Consider the following 6,807-nt stretch of genomic DNA (forward strand, 5'->3'; position numbering starts at 1 on the left):
CGCCAGTTAAAAACTTAATTTTTATGTAAAAGGTAAAATTAGTGGGAGAAACAAGATTCCAAAAATCAGGAAGACCCTCTGACACCATTACAGAGTGTACAGCACCAAAAGGAAGAGATGTGAGATGTGAACCTTTTTATGCCTGCACTGAATTCTCTCAACTAGAGTTCTGCTTCAAATCTAAAGTTGAAGAGTCAATTCTTATTCTGTTGTTGGCCCATAGTCAAAAAAAAAGAAGAAAAGAAAAATAAATCACTGAAAGAGACTCTATAGCTCTACAGTACTGTATTTTTAATTGTATACAAGCCTTGAATTTCTTTTTCTCCTTGAAACTTTACAAAATGATAATGCAATAGATTATCATTGTGCTCTGTTGTTTATAATACATTTTCACATTTCTCTCCTCATTAATTAAAAAATAAATAAAATAAAAAACACCCTTAGAGGTGTGCCTGGTGAATCTCATGGTATGAATAAGGAAAGTGATAATGAGAGAGATTAAGGAACTTGCTCAAGATGGAACAGCAGGTAAATATTAAATTTGGGACTCTTTATTACCCGCTATGCTTTTAGACCACAACCTCTAAAATATTTACATATTAATTTATGTAACATGTATTTTATTAGTTTACATAATATGTGTTTATAAATATGAATGTGTACCTACTTATAATGTTACAATGTATATAGTTATAAATATGTATGGGTATGTATTTATAACGTACTATGATACATTTGATATTGAAGTTCTTTGCTTCCATATGGCCTTTTCATAAGTTGGCAGTTTTTCAAGGTTCAAAGAATAAAAAGTGGGTGGTAGGGAAAGAAGTCAACTGAATAATTTCTCATTTGCTGATTCCTTTTCTCAAGAAAATTCTGTCACTTGAATCGAAGCATCCCATCTTGGAAGGCTTGCCACCTGGGACACTGGGAGTTGACCTTCAGGCCACTGAATTTGGCTAATTCTGGAAATTTTGCAGTTTCTGGCTGAGTTGTCTAATAGTTTAGAACTTTCAGGCTGGCTTCTCCACCTTTTGGCTAAGACTGAGTAGTAGAACTCCCAAAAGAGCCTGAACTTAATTTTGTAGATCAAGTGCCATTTTGGACAATGGTAATCCTTAAATTAGTCTAAAGCAGTGATTCTCAGCTAAAGAAGATTTTGCCGCCTTCCAATGAGTCATTTGACAATATCTTCAGACATTTTTGATTATTACAACTAAAAGAGAGGTGCAACTGGCATCCAGATGGTAGAAGCCAGGGTACTGATTAACATCTTACTGCACAGGATGGCACCCCTAGCCCAGAATGTCACTAGTGCTGAGGTTGAGCAACCCTGATCTAAAGTACTTGATGTCTGTTGAGGTGTGGAAACCCTTCAATTTCCTCCCCATTGGTATGATCCCATCCCGATCCCATTTAGCCAACCAGAAACTCCAGTTTGCTTAAACTCCAAATTAAATACATATAGCGCTTAGTGAAATTAAATACATATCTCAGTACTAAAACCACAAAGAAAAGCAAAGAGAAAATTTCCATAAAACTCGGGTAGTAGCAGTTACATTTAGAAAGAGGGAAGGGGCTGTGTTCAGAAAGGTAAAGGCAAGCTTCAAGAGGCTCTCTGAAAACGGGCAGGAGTCTGAATGCCCTCAGAGCTCCAAGGTTGGCAATGCTCTATTTCTCTATTTGGATGGCGATTACTCTGAAATTCACTTCATAATAATTCGTTAAGATGTTCTCCATAGTTGACACCCTTTTCTTTATATGAGTTGTATTTCGAAATAATAGAAGGTTTAAAAATAACACACCTTAGTGATTTCTCTCTGTTTTACAATAATCAGACTAAAGACATATTAGTGATATGAGTGACCCTACCGTATTCATATTACATAACACAGAATTGGAAAATGGTTGCAACCTAGTCTCTAAACTAGAAATCTTGGTAACATTTTAAGTTTTTTTTCTTCTTCATCTTCAAAACTGATTGGTCACTAACCTCTCTCTATACATGCACACAAGAGTGCACCCACATACAACTCGAATACTGAATCAGTAATGGACTTGGCACAATAACTGGGAAAGGGGCCAAATTCCCAATGGTTAGTGACCAGTGTATTTCCCCCCAAAGCTTAGTGGTTTTCCTCCCAAAGCTTAGTGGTTTTCAACCAAAAGAGGCAAGAGCATGCCCCGCTGGGGAACATATGACAAGATCACCTAGAGATCATTAGTATTTTTCTAAATTTTAAAAATTTAATTTCTTATTAGTTATATATTAAAAATATAGTTTTTCTAAAGTCATAAAATTTCAGAAAACTTATAATGAGAAATGTTTCCTGCCATATTTTTCTCCATGCCCAGGACATCATCTCAGAGGCCTCCACTGTTAACCATCGTAGGTGTTTAATATTCACCCTCATATTTCCAAGTAACAGGCTTATATTGCAAATTCTTTTTTTATTAAATGTTATCTATTTAACTTCCTGCTGTGGTAGATGAAGAGTATTCTCACTTAGAGAAGTCAGACAGAAATCGTTCTTATAGATTTCTAACATTTTCGTTAAAATCCATAGGCAATGTTTACATTATTATGAAATATGAATACTATTCATTCCTGAGCTAAGGAGTATACTTTAATAATGTATACTTTGATAATGTTTTTTCCTAGTTAAATTTTTGTTTGTCCTTGAGTAACAAATGTGACATTTTTCATTTATTTAGTTCTTAGTGCTCTAATATGTCTCTCTAATGTCTATTAATGCATTTTCAAAATAGTCAAATAGATAACGTATTGTTTCCATTTTTTCCCTTGGAGACCTCACACACACAGCCCTGATTTTCTGGTTGCTTTTTGGTGTTGCTGCAAAGCCATTGCTTTATTCTGGAAAAATTCCAATGCTCTTCTTGGAGGCTTGATCCATATTTATTTCCTCACTTTGCTGGAGTACATGATCCAGAATCTTACTAAGAAAAATCCTGTTACATCTAAAATTGTCTTTAATTTATTCTTGGCTTGAAGATTCTAAGTTGGGGATCATTCTTCATCAGAATTTTGAAAGTATTGTTCTTTAGTTTATTAGCTTCTTGTGTTGCGCTTGAGAAGTCTGATGCAGCCTTGTTCTTCATCCTTTTTATGTGATTCTCTGTCTCTCTGTCTGTCTCTCTCTTCCTTCACCTTTTCTTTTGTAATATCTGTGAAATGTTGAACAACTAGGCAACTAGGTTCAATGGGAATATCTTGAGTTTAGAGTTACACCTGTTTCATATCTCAGCTTTGTTACTTAGCAAATGTGTGATTTTTTTTTTTTGCCGGTCACTCAACTGTCTTGACAAGTTCAGCAGAGATGACTAGGAAAACATTGACCGAAAGCATCTACTGAATTAGGTAATTAGAAGGTCATTGGTGACCTTCTCTAGAGTAGTTTCCATGGAGTGATAAGGGCAAAAGCCAAGTTGCACTGGGATTTATCTATTAATTATGCCTCTGTCTGCTGTTTAAGGCTTCTCCAGCAGTTTTTAGCAAAGCTGTGAGCTACCTGCACCTTTTGGTCTCTGCTTACTTTGCCAGCTGCTTTAGTGCCTCAAATGTGCTGCCACGTGTATGCATGCTTTTCCTTCAAGACTCATATAAGCCAGCTGTTGCAACAAGCTTCGAAATGCTCCCTGCAAACTGGCAGGAGTCTGAATGCCCTCGGTGCTCCAAAGGGACCAGGTACAAACAGCGTAGCAGGAAAATTACTCTGGGAAGGCAATGTGGAAGAGAAGGTCTGAGGAAGGAGCAGCTCAGCACAGAAAATATTGGCCTCCTGCCAATATTATACTTGAAGGAAAAATTATAGCAACTAGAGCAAAGAAGAAGAAGCCTCTCTTAGTCTTTTTTTTTTTTTGCATGCTAGCCTGCCAAATCTGATGTAATTAGCTCAGGTCTTCCATCATAACTCTAGCCCAAATGGAGAAGCTGATGGTTAAAGCTGTGTGGCCGATGGAAGGAGAAATAAAATGGGTCGCTCTGGATTTCTTGTAGCTCTTCAGCAGCAGGCGATCTCTTTCTAGACAGAAGAGTGCTTTGGCCTTTAGAGGAAAAAAATTCTATAAAGGACCGTTTCAGGGAGCCTTAGACTGCGAAGTTTTACAAACAGTCTCAGAGCTTTTTTCTGGGGCCCTAAGTTCTAGTCGGTGTTTTGTTACCTCGATTGCAATGTTGTTTGTTTGCTTGGTGGTTTTACTATGCAACCCATTTTCATAAACTGTTGCCCAGCTGCATACACTGGTGGAAAACTAGCTGAAGCAAAAATGCCATTATTTACTCTGTTCAGAAAAGAATTTAAAATTCTGGAGACTAGGGAATAGTAAAATCAGAAGCTAGAAAAATACTTTTCAGCATAGATGTTCAATGCCAATTTTGAGAGGAATAATTCTATAAATCTTTTTCAGTTATAGAGCAAAGACATATAGAATGTGATCTAATTGAAGTTTATTCTACTGACTTTTAAAAATAATTCTTGATATTGCTTATACAATTCTCCTTGAATGTACTCATTTTAATCATCAGTCAGCATTTTATTATATTATAATCCTTAATTGATTGACGTTTAATCACAGTCTTTGTATTTTACTATCTCTTGTCTCATAAGAGGCAATTTTCTCTTTACTGTAGTTTAACAGCTGATGAAAAAGATTTAAGGAAACCTATAAACTTAAGATTGGTTAATGGTCCCTTATAAAAGAATATTACACTTCTAGGATCCATTGCACAGATGTGATACTCAATTGCAGAAATGTGCATGGGGTTTATTAAATTACAGCACAAATCTTCAGTCTTCTGAGTTATTGTCCATGTTGGTATTGTTAGGCAAATGGGGAGACACATTATTGCTTCCAGTTGTTCACATTACTGTGGCCTAATGCAGGCGGAGACAGCTGGCGCAGCGCTAGCGGCGACGCGGAGCAGCGGCAGCTGCCGAGACCCGGGCCCCGGTGCAGGTCCGGCTCCGCTGAGTCAGTGTTGGGCAGCTCATCGAAGGTGTCCGAGATGTGGAAAATAAATAAGCAGACCAAGCTGGCTGTTAGAGAGGGAGAAAGGCAGGGAGGGAGAGAGAGAGAGTGCCGTATATATAAAACTACTTTTCGAGATTGTTTCTGGATTTTATGACTTCGTGGGCACCCTAATTACCTTTGCAGAAGCATTTGGTTAAATACAGTCTCTGGACTTTGTTTTTAGACTAGCCCTTAGTTCTGATTGGTGCTATTATTTATGCAAATTAAGAAAATTTGGGGCTTTTGTTGTTTTTGTTTGTTTTTCCTAATTGTTGTACTGATATATTTGAATGTGAGGGAAGATGATGTGGAGTGGGAATACCTTGGATTTGGGGATGAAAATCTCCAACTATTGATGTTGAGCAACCTGTATGACTTTCCAAGGCCTCATTTTTCTCTTCTCAGATGGGGATAATGATATCTATCCTTCAAGGATTCAAGGTAATAAATGTAAGTGCCTAGCACAGTGTGTTGGAGTCAGCAAGTCCATAATAACTGATAGCTCATTTGTTATTGTTGAAATTGTGATTTTTAGATAATAAAACTAATATTCATTACAGTTTGAATAGGGGCTTGAGTGAGGATTTTCCCCACCCACATCATTAAAAATTATATCTCAAAGTTCTACCTAAAGGCAGGACAACAGAGTGGCGATAGGTCAGGTTCTTGAGTTACACGTGGATTTAAATCTGTATGACCACTAGCAAGCTTAAATTTTCTCCAAGACTCAGTTTTCTCATCTGTAGAATGTGAATAATAATGTTATTTACCTAATAAGATTGTTCTGAAAATTAAACAATTAATGTATATAAGTATATCATTTAGCACAGTATCTACCAAATAATAAGCATTTAATAAATATTAGCTGCTATTCTTATAGTGATCAATCTTAGTTTTTGAATTTGATTCCTAAAAGTAAGCTGTCTCACCTTTATACCTTTACATCTTTCATTTGTAAGTCTCTTATTGTATTGTCCAAGGCCTACTTCTGTTTAAAATCCCCTTTCTAGATGGCCTCTGCTTAGGCTATTCTTAGTTAGACCTGAAATTTTTTGCTAATTTTAGAGAAAAAAATGAGGCAAATACTATTATCTGATAAATACTCATGCATCCAATTATATTAACTGAGTGACTGTTATATTCCGGAAACTGGTTTGGGGTCCCAGGACACAAAAATGAATATGACAAAATCCCTTCCTTCAAGGAATGCACTGTCCAGGAGAGGAAGATGTCCATGTGAATAAATCAATGCTGCAAAATGTCATTCCTATGTACACGCTAATATAGAATATCATGGGGTCCAAAAATGAAATTCAAACCTACGTGGGCTGGGGCGGAGGAACAGAAATTTCATATATTCGATCAACATTTATTGAGTGTTAACTATGTACTAGAAGTTGGAGGCACAAAAAAATGGTACAAAGATGATTAAACAGGTTGCCTATATTTCTGTTGTTTGCATTGATCCTTCAAGAGGGTCTTTGTTCTCACCATCCCACCAATATATTCTGATTAAGGTCCCCTTTGATTTCCCCTGGCCCAAGCTACAGCAGATGTGATTATTAAAGTTGAGCACGCCTTCCTTCTTGGGACACTCTTTTCTAGAATGTTCCTACCTAATGAGCAGTGTTTCTCAGTTTCCTCTGAAGCCTCCTCGGCCCTCGCTCCAATTCTAAATGCTTGAGTACCGTAGCATAGAACTTAACGATATTGGAAATGATCAGTTCCTTTATTTATTTGTTTGCTATTTCCTCCCTTTACCCCTGTATTCCTTGT

This window comes from Pteropus vampyrus, unplaced genomic scaffold, assembly GCF_000151845.1.
Source record: "Pteropus vampyrus isolate Shadow unplaced genomic scaffold, Pvam_2.0 Scaffold21, whole genome shotgun sequence".
Classification (NCBI taxonomy): domain Eukaryota; kingdom Metazoa; phylum Chordata; class Mammalia; order Chiroptera; family Pteropodidae; genus Pteropus; species Pteropus vampyrus.